The sequence below is a fragment of the Ornithodoros turicata genome, chromosome 3 (assembly GCF_037126465.1).
Source record: "Ornithodoros turicata isolate Travis chromosome 3, ASM3712646v1, whole genome shotgun sequence".
Lineage (NCBI taxonomy): Eukaryota > Metazoa > Arthropoda > Arachnida > Ixodida > Argasidae > Ornithodoros > Ornithodoros turicata.
Window position 1 is genome coordinate 84,205,821 of NC_088203.1, and position 24,648 is coordinate 84,230,468.

General features: G+C 44.5%; 1 protein-coding gene across 3 annotated transcripts in view; it reads left to right on the plus strand.

Moving 5' to 3' along the window:
* LOC135388716 (potassium voltage-gated channel subfamily H member 8-like) overlaps positions 1-24,648 on the plus strand; it is a 487,577-nt gene that overhangs the window by 235,705 nt on the left and 227,224 nt on the right. For 2 of the 3 annotated variants that reach the window (XM_064618453.1, XM_064618458.1), the window contains exon 3: positions 4,714-4,956. The gene's annotated coding sequence lies outside the window, so the exon portion shown is untranslated. Of the gene's footprint in view, positions 1-4,713; positions 4,957-8,278; positions 8,372-24,648 lie in introns of those variants that run through there. The other variant, XM_064618454.1, reaches the window with a different exon arrangement.

The following is a 24,648-nucleotide window of genomic DNA, read 5'->3' on the forward strand; positions in this document are numbered from 1 at the left end:
GTTTCAGACCTTTACGGTAAAGCAGGACTAGAAACACTGGATCGCAGACGCAAGGTAGCTAGATTGAAAATTCTGTATCATATGATCAATGGAAAAATTAACATTGACACGGGGGGGGGGGGGGTATATGTTTATTCACACAAAGGAGATGTCAGCCATTGACACGGGTCGATACATAGAGTACCCAGTTTAATCGACTCGGACTTGCGCTGGGCTCGGCACATTAAACACCTTGAAACTAAAGTGCAGCGATGGCTCCCCTCAATTCAACATCTTTCTGGCTCAGGATGGGGCTGTGATCAGCATTCCCTGCCCGCGGTTCACGCGGCATTGGTGAGGGCGACTGTGCTTTCCAGCCTTCCTATTCTGCACAGGATATCAACAACTTCATTAAATACACTTCGGTCCCTGTTTGCTCAAAGCCTTCGTCGATGCCTCGGAGTTCCCAAGGATGGCTGAAACACGGCAAGTACTGGCTGAAGCTGGTGAGCTCCCGATCGAGGTTCTCCGTGAACGGGAAACGGCTCGGCACTACCTCCGTTTGCGTGCTCACATTCCCCGCCACCCGCTCCTCAGGAAAATTCGATACCGCCCTGAAAGCGACTTCTATCGAGTAGCGCAGAGGACACGCCAGACTCTCACTGGCTTCATAACTAAGGACACTATGGGCACCGCGCACTAGCGAGAGGACGCTGCGGTCGCTTGATCGACAGCGCCACCCGTGGCGATTTCGCGCGTAACGGTCTGGTACTGACGCCGTATCGGCGCCTTCGCGTATGTAGCTTTGGTGCGTACGGGTGTTATATGTCAGCTTTGGGGCTTTGGACTCATTAACCCGTGGGATTACTTGTGTGGAAGTGGTTTGTCACGTAAAATGGGGGGTGGGTATGCGATGGGGAAGCCTTTTGCACGTGGAACATTATGTGTCTATGCACAATGTGTGACACAGTGTGTAGCGCAGACAAGCGTGTAGTATTCGTGGCCCATATTTATCCGCAAGGGACTACCAATTATAGACTACACATCAGAGACTAGCTACGTCCAGTACCTGCGCTATGAGGACGGAAATCTCGCACTGAAGAATTCACATGAATAACACAGTCAACAACAAATTGGAATACACATTACGAAGATAGCGGGAAAAAAAACGTTCTCGTTTCTTTTTTATGCATAATCCGTTAACGTTTGTTTGTTTGTTTGTAAGAAAAAAAAAACAAGGAGAAATTGAACTCGTCTCCCGACTTCTTCTGCTAAACCTAACAAAAATTATCACCCCACCCCACACCCAAAAACTACTTCTCAGGTGCTCTACTCGCAAGTTCGCTATTGACTATTCAGAAGTCCACTATCCATATGTTCACTTGAAGTCCACAATTAAACACTATTCACAATTATCCAATGATCATGCACAGAGGATGCTAGAAGGTTGTATCCATCCCACAGCTCTGGACAAATTTCATAAGTGCCACCAAGGCAGCATCCCTCGTGTTCGGAGGATAAGTTTCTTAGTCAAATTATGGCCCTTTGTGCCTGCATTTGATGCACAGTCATAGTAATAAAAAGCAATCAGTCAATCAAGATTGTTTCAGGATATAAATAAGGCGTGTTTTTGTTTGAAGCTGGATATGTAATGATAATAATGTTTTATTAGTGCTAAACAACGACCACAGCGACCTTAGTATAGGTGAACATAGCCAATCAGACACATTGTCGCAAATTGCAACATAGAAGCAGCCAGAAATATCACGCAAAAGAAACACAAAACATAAACTATGCTAAAAAATAAAATAAAAATTGACAAGAATTAAGAAGAAACAGTGAGGTTGCTGTTCGACAAACGCATGGTTACTTTTGTGTATGTTTGCGTGTGTGTGTGCGGACGAATAGGAAGGAGCAAAGAACCACTTGTAAACCGAGATCACAAGATTTGGCAACGATAATAAGACCATAGGGATAGAATGCACCTACATAAAATGATGACAGCTTGCGAAACGCAGCTCGGGGAGGACAAATAATTCCCTGCGTTCGCATGCAAGCTTTATATTGAAGGAAGACGAGCTCCAAATCCAGTCTTCGCCGACACGCCGCAAAATTAGGGTCCGAGTAGAAGAGATAAATGCTATACGACATATGGCAGACACTAATTTTAGCCAAGCTCCACGATGTTCATTGGTCATTCATTGGTGTATTTCGCAACTGTTTCACGTCAGGTGCTGTGCTATAAGTCCGCACCGTGATGCTCAACTGGTCATTGACAAATATACTAAATGCAAGGAATGAGGAATGAAGTTTGAAACAACGGATTTGAGCGGCACGTTGGGTGGATTGCCGTGAAAGCGCTCTCTCAAATACGTGATCGGCGGGACGATACAGCGAGAAGGACGAAAACTTTACGGCAAGTTGCCTCTCTTTCACAGTAACTTGCTTGTCGTGGCAGATTACCACATAGAATTAGTTTCCATTTTGTCTTCTCCTTTGACTTTCTATGCAGGCAGCTTCAAATCGCTCTTTTCGAACGGCGAAACTATCACAGCACTGCTAGACGCTGCTGGCTGGTACCAGGGCATTACGCCGCGTTTCTCCTCGAGGGGTCGCTGCCGTCAATAGAAAACTCTAGCGCACGGTGCCCACACCGCCGGAAGCCCCCTGGTCTCTACCGGTATACCGCCCACTTTTGTACGCCTCCCAAACCTTCTGGAAAGAAGAGATCAGTTCCCCCCTCAAGTCCTCCGAGCCCATTTTCATGCTCTGGTAGACGAGAAGTTTCCTACGTTTAGGCAGCATATATACCGATGGCGCATCCCGAAACAACAAGTCTGCCTCAGCATTCGTCATACCATCCGGAGGCGTAGTGCACGAAGACGCCTTTCACATCCAACCTCCTCCACAGCTGCGGAACTCTATGCTATCCTTTTCTTTCTACAACACATCGCTGATTTTACACCCCGGGAATGGGCAGTCTTTACAGACTCCAAGTCTGCACTTCAAGCAATTGAAAATTCCGGAATACGAGGCCCATCCGCACCCCTAGTCACAGATATGTTAATGGCTTACCACACTATCTGCGCAGCAGGCCACAGGCTAGTTCTCCAGTGGGTTCCAGCCCATTGTGGTGTCGTGGGGAACGAGCAGGCCGACAGCGCCGCAGAAGCAGCACTCTCGTATCGGAAACGGACTAGTATTGTTCTGCTGAGAGGAGACCGCCGTTCAATTCTGCGACGCCTAGTGACACCCCTGGCTTCTCGCCAACGGGCAACCGACATTCCCCCCCCCCCCATCTATGTTGATCAGAGTTGATCCAACGCTCGCTTTCCGCATGCCACGAAACACCTCTCGTCAAGATGCTGCATTAATCCACCGAATGCGCCTCGATGTGTCCTTTACAGCTCAGTGGCGTTACCGCTTGAGACAAGTTGACTCTCCCACCTGCCGCCACTGTGGTGCTCTTGAGGATCTGGAGCATATTTTTTTTCATTGCCCTCACTAACAACCTTCCCGAACCACACTCTGCGCGTCTCTTCGTCAGCTGGACTCTCGCCCTTTCTCCCTATCGAAATTGCTTGGTCCCTGGCCCAATCCAGCCCAGCAACGCTCTGCGCTCAAAGCTCTTCTGACATTTCTGGACACCATCGGCCTTCGATCGTTATTGTGAAGGGGCTCGTTATTTTATTCCCCCCATTCCCACCAGCAATGGGGTCGAGTATCGCCTGCGGCGATGAAACTCCCCACTCTCCAAGGTCAAGTTGCTGTTGTTGTTACATAGAGTTACCTGCCAGGCGGCCAACACGTAGTACGCGCAGGTATTACATCAAGCCATACAGTTGCAGAATTGATGCTTTTTTCCCCACACACTATTACAGAGTGGAATAGCTGACGGGATGATGTGGTCTCATCTGAATCAGTGGATTAATTTGTATCTAAACTTGTTTCTTTCAATTATCGTTGAATGCTTGAATTCTTCTGTTTCTTAAATTGTACTTGTCCTACTTTGGCCTCTAGATGGAGGCCAGCAGTATTTCCAAATAGATAAATAAATAAATAAATGTAGCAACGTCATCCTGTTACAGCAGCGACCTTCTTTTCGTGCTCAATACAAAATTGAAAAGGAGCTTTTGATAGCGCAGGTTTGTTACTAATTCAGTTATACGAGTGAAAGAATCTGCCTGGCTGCGCGCACGAGCTCTCATTCACCTGGAGTCCGCCTTTCTGTTCCCTTGCCTATGCGTTCCTCGAGAAATTCCTCCAATTACTACTAAGCTCCTCTCAGGTTCCTTCTGGTTAGTATATGTCAAAGGAGCCAAGTAGACATTGGCGATGGGACAGCTCAAAGGCAGAGTCGAAACATATGTTACTCGGGGACATTCAATCTGGCTGTCGTTCGAGTACAATCGTATTTTGATTTTTTGGTTTTTTTTTCTAAACAGGGGCCAACATAGATACTCGTATTTTTTTCTTTATTTCCTAATTATTTTCTTTTCTTCTTTTATTTTTCTTTCATTTATTTTCTTTCTTTGCGGAATAGCAAGCCGACGTCCCGTTTGGCTGACCTTTCGCCCCGTGTTTTTCTCCTTTCGTCTAATAAATATACCCCCCCCCCTCTAAAGTAGTTGTATTTGGCAGTGTTAGAACCAGGATTGACCATACGTCGTCTGATTTTCTGCAAAATCGCGCGTGTTTGTGCGTGTTCGTTAAGTAATTTCTGTTCCCTTTCAGGTATGACACTGTAAGAAGAACGCGTCCGGCCTATATCGATGAGTGACAACGACGAGCGAGCGCCGAACGACGGGTAGCTTACTACGCTTTCGTGGACTTGCGGCACGATGAGATTGTAAGAGAAGCCGATACCCATTCATCGACCGAAACCAGACACACACTGCAGAGAAGAATGCAAATTCAGCGGACCAGATAGGCGCAATGGAACGTTCTAGGAGGTCCCTTTGTTTACACGCACAATAGGTAAGTTGTTGGGTTTCCCATTGTCACGCGAGGGTTGGCCTCTTGAGGCTCTAGCAGGTAGTTTAACATCGATGTTCGCACTTTTGGAACACAATCACCCTTTCTAAAAAAAAGGTCACCCGGAAACACACACACACACACAAAAAGCGCAACTCTTTCAATTGATTTCAAATAGATCGGACATAAAATACTGGGTCAAGATTCAACAATGGTTCTCAAGATATAACTGTACGTGAGTATAGTAATTCTCGCGAATATTGTGATTCTGAATATATATATATACATATATATTTATTTATTTTATTTATAATATTTGTAATTTCCAAGTAATAAACAGTACTCAGTACTCATGAAGTCGAACTGGCACATGTTGAACCATTATTTCAGTACGCTTTTGCAACATTTACACTAGTAAACGTCGATTCTACACTCACTCGAATATCATTTCGTCTCTTCTTCTTCTTCTTTTTAAGTTTTGAAAGAGGTCAAACAATACTTCGTCGTTACCCGGTTATGCCGTCGTTATAACGTCTTTATCAACTCGGTAGTGTATTCCTGGTCGCCAACGTTCGCGAAAGAAAGTTCTCACTGTACGTGAGTGTCGAAGAAACACCGACAGTTCCCGATGTCCTCGCGATGCCTGAGGCTTGCAGAATATTTCGACTCAGATGAGCTCCATGATACAATTGCATAGAACACGCATCACCAAACTAAAACCCGCAAAAGACTCCATTTAACGTCCCGCAACTCAATTCGCGAATTTAAGCACTTTTAGAGTCTTAACAAGTTGCTCAGAGTCTATGTTCCAATGTAATTTCAACTCCTCTGTAACTTTCAAGGAATCATGTTACGACAACCCGTAATTATAAACGTCTGGAGTAGACAGCCGTGAGTGGAAACAGTCGATCGTTTTACTGTTCGTGGCGTTTTTATTGTTGCGTAGCCAGCGTGAGTTTTTAACATTTCGAATAAAGATGCATATTCTCGGCCCCTAGCCTGTTCGGTGAACATTTCCACTTTCTTTTTTTTTTCTCTGACAAGACCAAGCTAGTGCAAATTTCGTGACAGTTTTTATCTAATTGATATGAGCGTACGTCACACAGCGATGTGATGAAAAGGCTAATGAGAATAGTGAATTTTAGTGCATCGTACGTTATCGCCTTTGCGTACGTAACGGATAGCGTGGTGCTTCTGCGCATTGCGCGAAGCCCCCTTTATCTTTTGGGCGCGCGCAGAACTACCAACGCTAACTCTTACAAAGGCAATAGCGTAGGGTGCAATAAAGCTCTCTATTCTTTCGGAATTTTACGTCGCACAAAGACAATTGTAACGATAAGTGACGTCACCGTGGTTTATAAATAGACGACGTGACTAAATCCCAAAAGGAACCGCGACACCGCGCGGTGGATTGTGGAGCTACGTATACGTTTTCTGGAAGCTTGCTGTGTGCGAGCAGTTCTCCGGCGAAACCTGCATGTTATTCATTGTGCTGGCATGCAGCGGTGTTAGGTGACTTTTCGATGGGATTGCGCTGAATGGAGCTGCAATGTCGCTTGAAATTTCCCGCATCTGCATTATGAGTTCTACGCGGATATTTTAGTGGGACCAAAATACATCCGAACAAAGTGAGCTCGGGCACACTGAGTCGATTCGGTTTCAGGTTTGTCTGAACAATACCGTTCGCGATTAATATAACACAGCAACTTTTACCTGAACAGAAAATGCTGCCTGAATTAGCGTAGCGAAAATGACAAAGAAGGAACACGATGCTGTGCGACAGCCGCTCGCTGACAATCATGCTGTACGGCGAACATAGTGTAGAGAAGAAATAACGTACTAGACAAATAAGTTCTAGGCGAGACATTTTAATATGCTGTGTGTTTCAGACGCAGGACGGTTACTTTTCATCATGTTCACTGGTTGCAATTACGTATATTGTAGAGGCTGGACAAACAAATTAAGAGAAACACAACGTTTTTTTTTCCTTTTTCTTTTCGTCTACTAGATCTGAAGTAGCTTGTACCGTGGTGAGAGGCTGACATCTCCATATTTTTACTTCTACCATCATCATCATCATCATCATTTAAACCCCACCAAAAAAGCGCTTAAGGCAAACTTTCCTTTAATTGTTCGTTATCTCTTGTCGATTGTTTAATTGCTCTTTAATAACAACAACAACAACTTTATTTCACGATCATGAATGGGGAATTTCATCGCCAGGGGCGACACTCTACTCCATTGCTGGTGGCGATGTGAGGGATGAAATAATGAGCCCCTTCACAACAAGGACCGATCGAGGTCCTACGTTGTCCAAAAAGGTCAAAAGTGCTTTGAGGGCAGCGCGTTGGTACTCTGGATTTGGCCATGGGCCAAGTTCTTTAATTCTTCCTTCAGGCTCTAAAATTTGCGTTACTACCTAATAGCGTCGTCTGCCTCGGTTTGGTCGTAGGTGTGTAAATGTGAGAGTGCATGGAAGAAAATGGGCCAGAGTTTAGTGCGTGTCTGTGTCTTCATTAACGTGGCCTTGGTACGTTGATAAGAGCGCGCGATGTCAGCTGCCGTCTTTCTTTATACTCGTAGTTATAGTGTCACACCAAACACTAATTCTCATGTAACAACAACAACAACAATAAATGATGAAGAAGTGATGATGACATGGGATGTTTCCCCGTGGTAGCCACAGGACCCTACCCCACTTCACAGAGGTTAATATGAGAGGATAAATTAATGGTGAGCGCGAAGCGATGACACGTCGGAGTTCTGGTCAGAGCTCTTCGAGGAGGCCAGTAGATTGCACGAAAGCAAAAAGGGAACGAAAAGCCCGGCACTGATGCGCAGCGGAGCTCCATGGGCCAATGACTTTGGACAAGCTGAATGGTCTGTGGTCAGGGAGCTCAAGTTGCAGTCGAAGTCATATGCGAAAGACCGGTCCACACAGGCGATATGGCTTTGCAATGAATATCACGTGTGAAGACAAGGTATTTACCGTGATTCCTGCAAGCTTCCGTAATGCGCAACACAGAGGAGCGCTACAAATTTTGCAGGTTGTCTATTGTGCCCACCGGATGTTTCTCTGACCTCACTTGATATCTGTGCTGCCTGTCATATGAATGTGCACTGACACTATAAGTCAAAAGTAAAAAAAAAAAGAAAAGAAAGAAAAGAAAACAGTGCAGAAGACCGGAACAAACAGCTGCCGTCACGAAAAGCATCTGACATTTTGAAACCAGTGAGCAAACTCGATGCACCTGTCTCCTAGCTGCATGACAAATGCGCTAAACCGTCACTGCAATAATGATATTCAGTGCGCCTTTTCAAACGACCCGGTCAGAACCGAAATGTATGGTTTCCTCAACATGCAGCCTCTGCAGTTTTCGGTCCAAATTAGGGTTGTGTGCTCGGCTGTTCTATTATGGTAAGTGGCAATTTTGCGTGACGGGAAATTTGACATAATGAAAAAGGACGACACGTGCCTCTCATTTTTGTTCGTCTGTCACTACGATGTACTGGAGTTTTCCCTCTGATTAAATTTGACCGCCCAGGCCTATATGTGTGGCGGCACGTGCGCAGAGAGCTCACCAATGACTGCTGTTTCAAACCGTCGCTCTTTTTGCGCAGTGCGTTGACTTCTTGCTTCAACTTTTAGTTCGCTTGCTACTAGTGTGTGTAACTTCGTAACACGCAATAAAATGCGCTCTGAGAGATTCGTTGATTGAGTTATATAGTCACAAATTACACAATACAGTCACAAATACAGTCACAAACTGACCCTGGTGGGCGTCTATGCTCCACACATATACGCCCTGACTGTTTGTCTCTGCGCGGGGGAAAGGGCAAAGTTTGGAGGAACCACGTGACGAAGTCTTCGTCCAATCACAAGGCAGCAATGACGGGGTATTCGTAGGCCGGCATTGGTCCGCAGAATGAACCACGCGCGCTTCACCTTGAAATGTTGCCTCACTTATTTCGGATAGGGTCGAATGAGGTCGCTCTACGGGAAGTAGAGGAAAGAGGGAAACGCGGAAGCTGCGCAGACGGCTGACCTTGTTGAGTAGCGTACAGACCTGTTTTAGCGGGATAGGTGGCGCGAGTGAGCAGCAACGTCAGCGCCCTAAAGTATGCAACGCGCGGTAGTTAAGCAGACGACGGCGACACCTTCAAACACACATGGTCTCGAGTTGTTCGCACTTGGCAAGATGCACCGCTTTTTCTGTTGATTTCCTACAGGTTTTGTAGCTTTCCTTGGTCCCATGCCGCTTGAAACACCATGTAAGACCCGTTCATGAAACTACCTATTGTTGGATCCGTGGCCGCTTTGGCCCGAAAATGGCTCTGTGCGAACTTTGCTACAATTCTATTGGAGGCGAGACCCTCACTACGGACGCCACTGTCCCGCCAATTGGTGGGGATTGCCCTTTCGGTTTCGTTGTCGGTTACTTACAGTAAAAACTGTCATATTGGACGGAAAATGCGATTTACTTGGAGCACATATGCCGCTTTCTTCACGAATCAATCGGAAATATCAACGCTGGACAGCATCTTACACATGCAGTGCCTTTGTACGCAATGCAATGTGCGAATACTGCCCGGTGACATCTCCACGACACTGTTCGTTCAGTGAACACCAGGGGGCGACTCCCAAACCTCTAGACACAAAGAGAGAGAGAGAGAGAGAGAACTAAAGGAAGAAGGAAGAAAACCGAAGTTGGCATTGCACGTTTTCTAATGTGCTCTAACAACAAGAATTATCATCATCCTCCGCACCACTAAGAACTACCACTCGTGAATACCTTTTTGCGTGGTCAACAACAACAACTACGGGTGCTGCTCATTTCAGGGGCGGATCCAGACCCACGGTTTGAGGGGGGGGGGGGCGGTTTCTTCGTTGGAGCGCGTAGTGGGGGAGGGGGAAGAGGGAAATCCAATGTATAAACTGACGTCTTGGGGGGCCCAAAAGACGTGCGCAGTTGTTCCTGGAACTGCGCACTTCATCAGCAATCAGTGCGGGAATCGATATCGGGGCAGAAATGTGACACATTCCGATAACTCTGACTAATTAGGACACATCCCGTTTCATCAGGGATTCGTACGCTGCTACGCTTGCTGGAATATCTAAGTACCTAGACTTGAGCTCGTTTCACGCGAATTTTGTGTCGCGTAGAATCTGTAATTAAATTAGATGTTGAAGTTCAGAAAGAAAAAAGTATAAATGCCACTGATTTACACAAAAACCACACATCCTTTCCAGTCGTCGTCTCCCTATAAGATATAATATGTCTTTCATTATTAATCATTTAATCCGATAACCATACACTCGATAAACCATAGTATATTTCAACTCTTGCACAACTTTATTTGTTACTGGGAGTGCAGTGGAGTGTACTCTTTTGGCTACACTCTAAACCTGGTACCTTCTAGTAAAGGGTAAAAATTTCAAAATTTTTACCCTCTATTTCAGAAGTTACCTTGTAACCTATGGGCAATACCCTCTATAAACGTTACACAGATCACCTATAATAGATGTTACTGTCTCCTAACCGCCACACCGTCGTAAAAGTTACAGTTTCGCCAGGCATGGCTGTCTCTAAGACGCTCGCCTCTTCACAGACGCTACAGAACAAATGGTGCTCCAAATGAGCTCTCATCAGTGCAGAAAGCATACTGTCATTCGGAACATATAGCTATAATATACGTAATTCACCTAAGGGCATCCAGTGGCGAAAAATGAGTGATCACTACATGTATAGATTCACATGCACAACAAATGAAAGAAAGAAATAATTGCAACTGGAGCATATGTATTATTTAATTGGCAAACCTGGAACTACATCCGAGGCAAGAATACGAGGGTGTCACGATACCAACACTTCAGCTGTGGTGAACGACATTCAGTTTCAAGGAGGTATACTCTTTGCAGTCCCACGTTGTGGCAACTTCCTCTCCAGTACGCCGAAAACATTTCTATTCCTTTCTGATGTGTCAGAATGACACATCAGCGACGCGGCTATGGTTAATCAGAAGCACACGAAGAAGTAAAACCCAAGGATGACAAAGGACTAAGCAAATAACGGACGTAAGACACACACGTACACACTGCGTGGAACCGTTGAACCGTGTTAGAGAGACAGACTGTGCTGTGATTAGTGTTCCTAGACTGTCAAGCAAAAACGTAAACACGTAAACTTTGTAGTGAACATACTGTAGAAATACCCTGATAAAGTTCCGCCACTTGACCCTTCTGCATTCTTCACAATTCTGAACACGATCCGCTGTTCGTACAGACGCAGAGACACAATAACGTAACGCACACTGATCCCACACTCTCGTACTGAATGATTGAATGTGCGGCTCGAACAAGAACGCAGTGACTTTTGAGCAGTACCTTTTATACAGGTTACCTTGCAAAGAAACAAGAAAAACAAGCGAAGGAAATTCAAACGCGGAATTCGCTTAGAAGTTACAACGTTCCCATAAAGGGTACATTTATAAGTTACGACGATTGGATTTCCGTTGAACACTGAAGTAAGCTCTACTGCTCGTCCAGTGTCGCGTTACAAGTTGTGTTTAACCTCTAAATATATATATCGGACGTGTAACCTCTACGATATTTGGAAATCTACGTCTATATAAAGGTTACACATTGCTAAAAGTTACAATAAAGGGTACCGAGTTAAGAGTGTAGGGCAATATTTTTCTGTTCTGCGGGTATATATGCGGGTGTACTGTGACGCATATTGATTACTTTACTATATATATGTTATTATAGGTATCAGCTATACTATATATCGGTTAAGTATATTGAACAGTTAAAGATTATTTAACGATGAAAAGCGTAAAATCGAGGATCCAGTGATCCGGTTGGCAGCTGCCGGCATTTCGAACAAGGACTGTTCCTATGCAACACTCGTCCACAGTCGCTGTTCGAAATAATTCGAAGCTTGGCTTCAATCCTGCATTTAAGGGGCCACATAACTGCAAAAATGTCTCCTCACATGTTGAACGATGCCGTTACCTTGACACAAAAGGAACGGAAGAGTCATCCGATGCGTCGTTCGTGATTTAGGAACTAAAGAAATCGCACTGTACGCTTTCCCTCTTCTTCTCCTTCTCAAGAAGCGCGACAATGCGGAGTGGCCTCGGATGGGTCTCCTGAAGCGATCTCCCGCGATGATTGGACAAATGGTTTGAGGAGACCAATGAGATCCTGGTCTGCATTGCCGGCCTTCTTGAGAAGGAGAGGAAGAAGAAAATCGTAAACAGCGGTTTCTTTCGCTCATAAATCACTGACGACCCTAACGGATGACTTCCGTTCCCTTTGTGTTGCAAGTCAAGGTAACGGAACTTTTCATTCCGCCAGGAGAAATTTTTGCGTCTTCAGTGCCCCTTAACGAATACTTCTCCAGTCTGCCATTCTTATGATGTCTTGCGTAGAAACATCATCTTTTATAAAAGAAAGAAGGAAAAAAAAACTAAATGGAGCATGTACCTTTTTTTGTTTCATACAGAAAACTAAACTTAATATATTCGAAAGTACCAAATCTTCCAAGTTTTCTAACAAGTAACAAAACGAGAGAGGACGAAAAAAAATATACAAATAAAAGAGCCGTCTAGCCTTCCTCGGTCGACATCGGTGTTTCTTGTCTGTTTGCAGACATCGCTTGGCTGCGTTTAACATGTACTCGACATATTTTCTGCACGCGAAAAGAAATGGGAGAGCGAAGAACAGTTCCGCGTCGAACGTGATACGTTTGTTGAAATATCGCGCCGGACAGATAGACGTTCTGTAATTCTTCCACGTCAGGATCATTCGCATCACGCATATGTGTAGAAGTCAAGCATATATATATATTTTTTTTCTCTCTCCCTCTCCCTCTCTCTCTCTCTGAAGCTTTGCCACGCATGTATTATTTTTGAGGCAGCCAGATTTAACATTTCGAGTATTCTGTGCACGTCTCAGTGTGAGTAGAACGATTGCTTTTTCGTTCACTTCATAATTGCGTTTGGAGTCAGTGGAAAGTTTCTGCTGAGCGCAAGCACGTTTCTCTAATTTACACCGCAAACTATTATACCCTGTAATGTGAAATGAAATGACTGTACACACTAAAAACAAGTTGATCACCTAAGGAGCGTGCACTCTTTAGCCATGGGGGGGGGGGGGGGGGTAATGGCAGGATGGGCTCGCCGTTGTTGGTCACACAGAAGTGGGCGTCCTCACGACTATAGCAAAAAAAAAAAAAAAAAATGGGATAGATTATAGGGGATGAAGGGTGGAGATGCGTAGAGGGTGCATCAGGGAACTCTTAAGACATAACTTCATCTCATAGCACGTTTCTAGCCAGCCGTCATCCCGAATGACATAGTTATCTCCCCTCATCTGCTGTAAAATGAAAGCGTACGCTAATAATCATTCGGGGCTTTACGTCGCGAGACAACTGTGATCATGAGCCACAGTGGTCGGTTTGTGGGTTAATTTTGCCCACCTAAGGGTTCTTTAACGTGCGCCGAAATCTCCACACACGGCACACCACATTTAACGCCCCATGCAGCACAACATCTTGGCCCAATATTGGAATTAATATTAGCGATATTGGTCCAATATTGGACCAATCTTGGACCAATATTAGCGGTAGTGGCCCAATACTGGACTCTTCTTGGACCAATTTTGGGCCGGCGTTGCCAATGTTGGTCCAACATTGGGCAGAGACGTTGTGCTCCTTGGGGTCCCTCGCGGAAGACGGCGTGTCTCAGCATCTGGTACTCTTCTGCCAAGTTGCCACCGTCCTCGTCCGGGTTTGAACCTGCTATCTAGGGATCAGCAGGCGGACACGCTACCGGCTGCGCCACCTAGTCCGGCCGGAGGCGTACGCTTTCTTGTGACAATTATGCGTTGTATAATGGTGACAAAAAAGGGTGTACGCTTGGCGCTTGCTACAAAGCAGGGGTGATATTGATATCATTCTGTGCAATGGTCCCGAGTGCTATGTGGTAAAGTTCTTGCGACCCCATGTCAACATGAAAGGCGTACGCGCCCCGTTTTTAACAAATCAGGGACGAGGTCGATGTCATTCGGGATGATGGTTAGCTGGGAGCGTCCTATGCGGTGAAGTTCATTTTGAAGAGTGCGCTCTCAGCAATTCGAATATCGCTGGTGCTCTGGCTTTATACTTCATCTTTATAAACCAGTATTGAAGGGATTGGACCGGATTGATTTCAGAAATAATACGGTAGTAATACGGTCATAATACTGGCACAAGTGGGTGCCAGTATTCTCAAATAATTGTCCCTGTAATACAGCGTAAATAATGGCCGTTTCTTAATATTACACCCTACACTCTTAAAGATGAACTTCACCGCATAGCACGCTCCTAGCCAACAATAAACTCGAATGATATCGTTATCTACCCTCATTTGTTGAAAACGGGAGGCGCACGCCTTTTCTGTGACAATTATGAACAGCATAAGTGTCACAGAAAAGGCGTACGCCTCCCGTTTTCAACAAATAAGAGCAGATAACGATATCATTCGAGATTATGGTTGGCTAGGAGCGTGCTATGCGGTGAATTTCATTTTTAAGAGCGTAGTCAGACGGCAAACCTAATGCGTACGTCTTCTTTCTGACAATTATGCTGCATAATGTAACAAAAAAGGCGTACGCCTCCCGTTTTCAATAAATCAGGGGAGATATGCCATTTGAGATTATGGTTGGTTAGGAGCGCTTCCCCCCCCCCCCCCAGGGCCTTAAGTTTGCAGTCTGACTAGGGTATTAGTCTATAAATTGGTTAATAATATAAATAAATATTAGCTTACTAATAATTATAATATTCATAGGATAAATTATAATATTCATAGGATAATAAGTCGAATTTCATCGCTTGCAGGCTGTTCTGTATTCGCACAGCTGCATCCTGAACTGAATGAGTTCAACTGGCCATCCCCTTGCAACTTATTAGGATGCATGACAGAGTCGGAGAAAACAAATCAGAAGCTTTTCCTTCGATCTACGTTCACTTCACCCACCGACGTGCGTTATAATAAGGATGCCGCATAATGCTCGTCTTACGAAGCACTGAAGCTAATGCCCGAAGTACACGCTCGTGTGAGTAAAGTACTTCCTGTTAGCCTTTCCAATCACATAGCCTGGAATTCCATCACGCCATTACGTCACTTTCGGAAGTAATTATCGTTACAAGTTTTCCCGCGTCTTGAAAGCTCTGCGAATGAACGCTGACGCTATCGCCCCCTCTCGGCGGAATGTGATGGACTTTGACATCGCTTAGCGAAGAAGTCATCTTTCTAGAAACGAGGAAGCGTACTCCAAAATGTAAAACTTTAATTGCGCGCGAAATTCGGATATACACGAAGGAAAGGTCATGGGGGATGTCGTGGAAAATGTGATTGGGACATCTAAGAGAACGAAAAAAAAATCGCTATTACGAGGCTCACCTCTCCTGTAACTTCATAAACAAACGAGCGATCAATAGTCATACATACGTGGGAGAACGCTGTTCCTGTAGCAGATAGAGCACAAGAACAAACGCGCCGCACGAATAATAATTGAAAGTAGATTTAAAATGTAGCACTAATTAACAACAGTGCTCTATACGTATACCAAGGTAATTGAGCTGGGGGAGGATGTGCGGTGTTAAAAAATATACGCAAAATATTAGAAGCTTATTGAATTATTAAAATATTGGAAGCAAATCCTTCCTCCATTGATTTTAGAGAAGCACGTGCCAAACATGAACTTGAAGTATGGTGTACGGGTCACAACTTATTTTAGGTGAAGAATGTGGAGAAGGTGGCTTCCGCAACCTCAAGGTTTCAAGGATTGAATGAATGATCGAAAAAAAAAGTGGTGATGTTAGCCCCAAAACACTCGGGACTGTCTCCTTCAGGACGCGTTGTTTTCATGTGTAAGGAGAGCCGACTACTCCAAATCACTTATGTATGAAAGTAAATATGTATGCTTCTGTTCACAAGAAGGAAAGACCTAGCTATTTTCCTTTTTTCAGTCAACCAATCAATAAAATCAATCAATCAATGAAAGGGGTCACGATCGATGTCGGTGAGAGACTTCACCAGGGCTACACTCTAAATCTTTTCACACCTTTAAAGGTGTAATAGCGTGCATGGCGCACGCCTTTTTAGGTGTAATTTTGGTAACATCATAATGGAGCACGGTTTCGCACAAATTTTCTTTACTCGAGTGTTGTCTGTCCTCCAAAAATTTAGTCTTGCAACATCTCAACATTGTTCAACAGTATTGTAGACACTTGCGCGTGCTCGATTATCGATAGCGATGGATATATGCATTAGCTCGTACCGACGATATCCAAGACATAATGAAAGCAAGATTTGCACTGACACTTGATCTTTAGTAATGCTTTCCGAATTTTGCAAAAATATCATACTGGAGATGCAATGTTACGCAACCAGATTGAATGTGCATAGCGCACACCTTTAAAGGTGTGAAAAAGTTTACAGTGTACGAACACTCTTCGCCTTCGCCCAAGCGGCCAGACCCTTAGCAGGTGGCTGAAGTCTAATGGACGATGGTCTACGTATACCTGGTCTAGAGCCGCTCGAAGATCACGCCGCTGTGTGAACTGTATACCAAAATGCAAACCGTGTCCTGTGCTTTCTGCTTCGCCGGATGCATGGCCATTGCGCGAACTCAACAGTCTTGTAAATCTTGTAGAGAAAGGTACGACTGAAACATCTACATCCGTTCGAAAGGCGATGTATCCAAGATTCAGTTGTTACGATAGGACAAGATGCACTGTTAAAACAATACTTCACCACATAGCACGCTCCTAGCCAAGCCCCATACCGAACGATGTCATTCTGTGTCATGATTCGTTCAAAACAGGGGGCGGAGCCCATCTGGGAGAAGCATAATGTGTCCCACATAGGTGCCTCCTCTCATTTTCAGCAAATACGGACACAGAATGATATCATTCGGAATCACGATTGGCTAGGAGCGTGCTACGTGGCGAAGTTCTGTTTTAACACTATAGTGTACAGTCTTAAAACAGAACTTCGCCGCATAGCACGCTCCTATAGTCAACCATCAGCCCGAATGACATCGTTTTTCCCTTGATTTGTTGAAAATGGGAGGCGTACGCCATTTTTGTGACAATTATGAACTGCACAAGTGTCACAAAAAAGGCGTACACCTCCCGTTTTCAACAAACCAGGGGAAAGAACGATGTCATTCGGGATGATGGTTGGCTATAGGAGCGTGCTATGCGGCGAAGTTCATTTTTAAGAGTGTAGGGTTGATCCTGCATGTCCCGATCCGCACCTGGATGATGTGTTAATCGCTGCTTTCTTTCGCACGCACAAGTTATTCAACGTAATATCTGTGGGTACGTGTAATCGCACTCTTAAAAACGAACTTCACCACATAGCACGCTCCTGGTCTACCATAATTAAGATTGACAGCGTTCTCGCCCTAGATTTGTTGAAAACGGGAGGCGGAGCCTATTTTGTGTCATTATGCACAGCACAGAATAAGCTCCGCCTCCCATTTTCACCAAATCAGGGGCGAGAACGTTGTCATTCGGGGTGATGGTTGGCTAGAAGCGTGCTGGCAGCACGCTAAAACAGAACTTCACCGCATAGCACGCCCCTAGCCAACCATCATCTCGAATGACATCGTTCTCTTACGTGATTTGCTGAAAACGGGAGGCGTACGCCATCTTGTGACAATTATGCACTGCATAAGTGTCACAAAAAAGGCGTGCGCCTCCCGTTTTCAACAAATCAGGGCAGATGACGATATCATTCGAGATGATGGTTGGCTAGAAGCGTGCTATGCGGTGAAGTTCTGTTTTAAGAGTGTAGTACTGCCATGTCGGCGCTGAATGACCCACCATTCAAAGAGGTTAATTCAGCATGTTGTCCGCCAACCATTGCCACGAATGACAGGATTGCCGCTTCTGATTCGATGAGCGAGGGGGGCGTACGCCTGTGTATAGCAACTTGGATATATGATAATTGATTTCACGACCCTTTACCCCCTTTATCAGGCGCTATGTTGACCTACACTCTTAAAAATGAACTTCACCGCATAGCACGCTCCTAGCCAACCGTAATATCGAATGATATCGTTATCTGCCCTGATTTGTTGAAAACGGGAGGCGTACGCCTTTTTTGTGACACTTATGCTGTTCATAATTGTCACAAAAAAGGCGTACGCCTACCGTTTTCAACAAATCAGGGGCGAGAACGTTGTCATTCGGGATGATGGTTGGCTAGGAGCGTGCTATGTGGTGAAGTTCATTTTTAAGAGTGTAGGTGGTAACTACGGAAGTTACCATCTTTTCACACCCTTTTTTCTTAGAGTGCACGCCTAATGGAAATTGAGTAATGCTAAGCGCTAATGAGTAATACACAGATATGAGAGGTAGATATTTATGATATAGATATATACGACATTGAGAGGTAGCGATTTCTGATTTTTTTATAAAGTGTATATATCCCAAATGACATCTTCCTTCTCACAACGAGTGCGTGTCTATCACATTTTAGATGTTGGTCTATGACAAGTCCAAGAAACCTGATAGAAGCTACCTTCACAAGAACGGAATTGCAGAAAAAACTAAATCATTATGTACTGTAGCAAGTTTCTTTTGTCTTAGATTAAAGATAATGTAAGATGACTTGCTCAGACTGGAAATAAGTTTACTAGGTGCCAGCCAACAAGCAAGTTCTTGTAATTTATGGTTGGCCTTATCAAACAATTCAGATTCATTTTCAACTGTGATAAAAAAGTTTCAATCGTCCACATATAATATGCTCTTTCGTAATATAACGTCAGCCAAATCATTAATAAAAACCAGAAAAAGAACTCGACTTAGGACTGAGACTTGTGGGACACCACAGCGACATCCAAGCCTATAGTTGAACAACTTCGATTGTCATAAACATACCGCGTTCGATGTGTTAAATAACTTTTAATTGATTTCAGTGGGATACCGCTCACTTCATACTTCTCAATTTTATGCAATAAGATATCATGGTCCACAGCATCAAACGCTTTGTAGTGGTCTATAAAGACACCTAGCAGATTCAGTTGTTCCGAATTTCCGCAGAGATATCAACAAAGGCAAGGCTTGTCGACTTTCCCTTACGAAAACCATACTGAAAGCGTGAAAATAACTTACCCACCTAAAAAAACAAAAAAAAATCGAGTCTCTTTAATAGTAATTTTTCCGCTGTTTTGCTAGTAACCGGTAAAATTACCATTGGGCGGCAGTCATCGCACACACAGTAGACATCACATTACTAAGCTTCGATTCGATAACTTCTTTTACCGTATCGTTTTCGTAGAGTTCACCCGATATATTGAAACTCCATATTAGCACATGCCATTCCCCACAACAACAACCTTATTTTTGGCTTTGGAGAGTGGGGAGGTGCCATTCCCAAAGTTACGTATATCCCGCAGAAACCAAACTTCCGTTGCAGAAACCCAACAGTCATCTTATGAACCTCTCACGACAGGATAATGGCACCGCACTAGGCATAAAAGTCGCAATATGTGTCGCACTCACATAACCCATTGCTTCGTACTTCTATGATTCTCATGATACAGACTCGTAATAGTTTCTGTCTTGCCTATGATCTTAGCACACTTTCTGCAACAGGCAATGAGGAGGCTGACAGAGCAGCAACGGCTGCCCGTGAGTACCCGACAGCCGTGCCCATTGTGCTGTCGAGAGGTTACAGAAGGACCCCACTAACTGCGTGGTTTCGATCCTTGGCTCTGCAGCAATGGCCCGTTTATTACGCCATTTTACCTCCCTCCTGCGTAGACTCCGCCTCAATGTGGCTTTCACCCCACAATTCAAGTGCGTGATCACAGGATGTGACAAAACAACAACAACAATAAATGATGACGATTAGATGGGGTGTTTCACCGCGGTGGTGCGGTACCCTACCCCATTGCACGTGGAACATTATGTGAAGATGATGAAGGAAGGATGAAAACACAAGAAATAACTAAAGCGTATGTTTGTATGTATATGTGTAAGGAAGTGTGAAGTAGTGGATCTAGAGTGGTTTGTAAGCATATGTGTATGTGAGGTGTACGTCAACTAACGTGGGAAGTAGCAGTTCTTATTCCGTTCTTGAGTTTAATAAATTTTCCTTTAACAACTAAAGCGTCTGGAGCAATCCAGTGGACGACAGGAAGTTCATGAACAGGTGAAGAAGCCGACGATGGAGGACAGGATCTTCATAGGGGCCAATGAGTGCAGCTAAGGTGAGCGGCCCCTTGCTGATACGGGCAAGCTCATCACACAATATCCGCCTTTGCGGGCAGTAGAGCGAACATTCCATAAGAATGTGCTGGGCAGTCGCCACGCCGCCGCCTTTGTTCCACCTGCGGTTTCTTGGCGAACACCCAGCACATTCTTAAGGAATGTGCACTCTATTGCCCGCAAAGACGGATACTGTGTGATGAGCATGCCGGTATGAGCAAGACAACGCTCAATTTAGCTGCACCCATTGGCCCCTATGAAGATCTTGTGCTCCATCGTCGGGTTCTTCACCTGTTCATGGACTTCCTGTCGTCCACTGAATTGTTCCAGACTCTTTAATTCTGTCTCGTATAATATTCATATAATGTTCCACGTCCAACGGGGTTCTTGAATATCTTGCTGGCCCGGAAAGTCAGCAGACGGTGAATTGACTTCAAGGCGTAAGACTGCTCCAACAAACAAGGGCTAACTTGTCCCGTTTATTCCAAAAAAAGGACAACATGCCAATAACATCTTCCTTTTCTACACGATCCACACGGCTTGCATGCCACTAAAAACCAAACGCTTAAAAAACAACGAGGTTGCTGCAGTGCAGCTCTCTGCAATACATTGTTTCACAGCAGATGTAGGGTACCACACCACCGCGGTGAAACACCCCATCTCATCGTCATCATCATTGTTGTTGTTGTTGTTCCTGCATCTTTGGTAGAAGCTACCGGTTTCCTATCTTCCAAATGTTAGTGCATTTTTGGTGTGTTGCACTTAGTGCATCATTACTTGGATATTCGTCCGTCCACCTACACCTTTAAACAAGCTGAGCCGACGTTCCTCTCCCCCCTTTTGCTCTTCTACTTCTACTTTTTTTTTATGTGTGCTACCATTATAAGACAAAACGAAAAAATCTTCTGTCATTTTTTTTTTTTTCGATCTTTCTTCAACCCGTAGCGCCTTTTCAGCGCCGTCAGTTCTGTTCTCTCCTATACTAATATGTAGGTGGGCGAGAAAAAAAAGTGTGCTAGAGAAATGGAGAACACAGGTGTGGACTTACGATTGGGAAACACCTGGCGACAGTTATAATGGTAACTGGAAATGGTACGAGGTTGCACTTCCACGACGATGAAGACAAAAAAATCTAATGAGGTGTCTGTAAGTACTGGAGCATAGAACCTCGTAGAAAAATAATACTGCACAGGAAAGTTCTTATTTTCGTGGTCTAGCACGAAACGCCGTTATGAGTTTGTTCTTTGGAATTTGTCTTTGATTGCTTGGAATAATAGGGAAAATGGGCACCATATGCAGGCCTCTACTTTGTCTGCACAAGATGTAGCAAAGATAGCCAAAATGATAATGATAATCCTAACTTTACCGTTTTGTATTGTAACGTTACAATTATAATAACCTTTTTCCCTTCATCAAATCAAATTAAAGTAACAATTATTACTATGAGCCAAACTACATGTGACGTCATTTTCCAACGTTTAATGAAGGACAAACCTTTTAGCTTTTCTTGGCGTTGGTACACTCTTAAAAATGAACTTCACCGCATAGCACGCTCCTAGCCAACCATCATCTCGAGTGATATCGTTATCTGCCCGGATTTGTTGAAAACGGGAGGCGTACCCCTTTTTTGTGACACTTACGCTGTTCATAATTTCACAAAAGAGGCGTACGCCTCCCGTTTTCAACAAATCAGGGCAGATAACGATATCACTCGAGATGATCGTTGGCTAGGAGCGTTCCACGCGGTGAAGTTCATTTCTAAGTATGTAGACATTTTATACTTACAATCTCTTCCGATTTTTCTCTTATTTGTTGCAACGACAGATGATGTTACAAGGCGCGTTTCAATAGAATGCCATTTTAGTTGTATTCTCAGTAGGGGTGAAAAAAATCCGGTATTTATAAAAATATCCTTTCCAGTGGGCTTTTTTTTATAAAACCCGAATATTTTTGGATATTTTTGGAGAATATAGACAAGCCTAGAAATGTGGCACAGAGTAAAAACAAATGTGTTTTGCTGTTTTTCTTGATTTCGGGTGACCTCTAATAGTTTCGGTTTATGAAACTGCCTGTCCCAATAACATTGAATGAATTTCCATTGTTTTCCGAGAGGTAGAGTCCCATGCACGCGTGCGTGAATGGTGTAGACGCTACACGCATGGATTAGCTGTCGTACTTCAGTTACAATGCTTCCAAGAAACAGAAGAAAGCCTCTCCCTGAATGGGCAGAAGTAGAAGGAAATGGAAAGAAAGTAAAATCTGAAAAGTCCAAAAAGTCAAGTTATAAAGTTACAAAGTTAAAAAAAGTTGGAAGTTGATGTTGCACGTACCTGGGCTTTTGTAAACAGCCAACAGTACAATAAAATAAAGAGGGAGTTTTCCGCCGTGTGATGTTAAATTAAGAGTATCTTTCACATCGCATCTGGGCAACATCTCTAAAATATCCGGATTAAAATGCGTGGATAAAATAAAATAAATATCCACCGGATAAAATCCATGTGGACTAAATCCGAACAACCTTGATTCTCAGTACACTCTAAAAACAGGTGGTGGTGGTGGTGATGGTGAAAGGGCTTGCCGTTGTCGGCCTCACGTATGTGGGCAACGTCACGACTGACGCCCTGATACCCGTTTGATACCACACTCTAAAAACAGAACTTCACCGCATAGCACGCTGTGCGCCAACCATTGCCATGAATGATAGAGTTACCGCTTGTGATTGGACGAGAGAGGGGGGCGTACGCCTTTTTGTGGCAGTTTTCATATATCCAAATTGCCACAAAAAGGCGTACGCCCCCTACTTTCTTCGAATCAGAAACGATAACCCTATCATTCGTGGCAATGGTTAACGCACAGCGTGCTATGCGGTGAAGTTCTGTTTTTAGAGTGTGGTATCAAACGTGCGCTATTTTCAGGATTGTTTTCGGGCAAAGCAAGGGAGGAGCTGCTTGAAAGTCCGCCAACCGTGCACTCTTACAAACGAACTTCACCTCATAGCATGCTAGAAGCCAACCATCACCTCGAATGACGTCGTTCTCGCCCCTGATTTGTTGAAAACGGGAGGTGTACGCCCTTTTTGTACCGCTTATGCAGTACATAACTGGTACAAAAAAAAAAAAAAAGGTGTACGCCTTCGTTTTCAACAAATCAGGGGCGAGAACGATGTCATTCGGGATGATAGTTGCCTAGAAACGTGCGGTTCGGTTTTAAGAGTGTGGTTTTGTATATGCATGCTACAAGCCTACACTCTTAAAAATGAAATGAACTTCACCTCACAGCACGCTCCCTGTCGCTCTTAAGGTACAGGAACCGACTATAGAGAGACTTTGACTGTGAGGCAGGCAATTTGAATACATGAAACGGAAATAGCCCGTCCTGTGAAACAAGTGAGCGTTAACGAACTCGAAAAGTATGCGAAAATAATGTTGTATACTATAGTAATGAAACTGCTCCACACTCTAAAAACACAGCTCCGCCGCATAGCATACTCTGCGCCAACCAATTGCCACGGACGATAGGGTTATCTCTTCTTATTCGAAGACGGAGGGCGGCGTACGCCCTTTTCTGTCAATTATCATTAGAGGTGAGCGGATTTTTAGGCACTAACAGGACGCGCTCTTGACCGCGTAGCATGCAGTAGGCCAATCATCATCGCGGATTATATCGCTATGTCTCCTGATAAGCTGAGAAGCTGAGTCTCCGGCGCAAAACCGTATCAACTTTCCTTTCAATCGGAAGATACCATTCTGAAGGTTGGTTGGCCTACACTCTTAAAAATGATGGTGGTGGTGGTGGTGACGAAAACCGGCTTGCTGTTGTTGGCCTCACGTATGTGGGCTGCGTCACGACTGTAGCCAGGATGAGATGAGATGGTGATAGCGGATGAAGGAATGATGACGGCCGAAAGTTAAGGTCTAAGGCAGACACTGCAGAGTTGGCGAGAAGTCCGAGCAGTACTCATGGCCTTTGAGCGAGGCCAGATTCCTGGAGAAAGTAGACGAGGCGACGACTCTTAAAAATGAACTTCACCGAATAGCACGCTTCTAACCAACTACCACCTCGAATGATATCGTTATCTTCTTTGATTTGTTGAAAACGGGAGCCGTACGCCTTCAGTCGTAGCCTTTGTCTTTAGAGTGCAGGTGGCGGTGTGGCAGCAGTTAAGATCAGGTTAGGTTAGGTTAGGTAAGGTTAGGTTAGGTTAGGCAAGGCTGTGCAGCTATAGGAGATGCCGGCATTAGACTGTGCCGCCGTGTCGTCGCCAAAGTATGTTTCAGCTGGCATTCGCATAGCTTGCGGGCATGCTATTTTCGTATTTAACTTAAAAATGTCGTAAATATGCTCGTTTCAGTTTATTCCATAAAAACATCTAAGGAAAACATCGGTACAAGAACCATTATCTGACTTTACGCATTGTTACCCCCCC